The sequence below is a fragment of the Sinocyclocheilus rhinocerous genome, unplaced genomic scaffold (assembly GCF_001515625.1).
Source record: "Sinocyclocheilus rhinocerous isolate Xijiao unplaced genomic scaffold, SAMN03320098_v1.1 scaffold36061, whole genome shotgun sequence".
Taxonomy (NCBI): domain Eukaryota; kingdom Metazoa; phylum Chordata; class Actinopteri; order Cypriniformes; family Cyprinidae; genus Sinocyclocheilus; species Sinocyclocheilus rhinocerous.
In genome coordinates this window covers 1-577 of record NW_015646950.1, presented here as the reverse complement: position 1 = coordinate 577, position 577 = coordinate 1, and the positions used below count along the sequence as shown (strand labels likewise).

Genomic DNA, 577 nt, shown 5'->3' with positions numbered 1-577 from the left:
AGGATTAGGATATGTATGTATACATGTTTAAACAAGCCAGCAGTTTTTTTTTTGTTTAAACAAGCCAGCAGTTATTTTTAAAACTAACTGTGGATGCACATTTCCTTTTCCAGTGTTTTCCTCAACAGTGTACAGGGAATTCCTGTGGCATCTACATGCTGATGGTAAGAATGTTTCATTTGTCAAAGCTGTTAAATAATAAAATCAAAGTCGTACAGTGTTATTTGTATTTCACAGTATGCTCTCAGCACCTGTACATCATGCCCACTAACATTCACAGAGGTAAGCTATATTTCCACAAAAATATACCAAACTACTTTTATGTGGCTTTTTTTGTTTGTTTTTATTTTTGTTTTGCATTCTTTTAGGATGAGGTGCCATTGATTCGCCAGTGGTGGTGCATTCAGTTGATGGAGAGGTTTTGCCTTGAAGGGTATGACAGACTCTACAGATACAATTTCAGTATCTCGGCTGTATTAAGTCACTTTTGGCAAAGTGATACTAGAAAGGTGTTATACAAATAGAGTGCATATTACATATTTTACAAAGGCATGGACAGAGATTTGCACACTGGACA

The 577-nt window shown here is 35.7% G+C and overlaps 1 long non-coding RNA gene across 1 annotated transcript; it reads left to right on the top strand.

The window, feature by feature from the left end:
* Nucleotides 1–79: 79 nt before the first annotated feature.
* LOC107708188 (uncharacterized) lies at nt 80–577 on the top strand. Its single transcript, XR_001636338.1, has 4 exons — nt 80–164; nt 238–282; nt 369–433; nt 550–577. It is a non-coding gene; the product is annotated as an uncharacterized LOC107708188 (long non-coding RNA).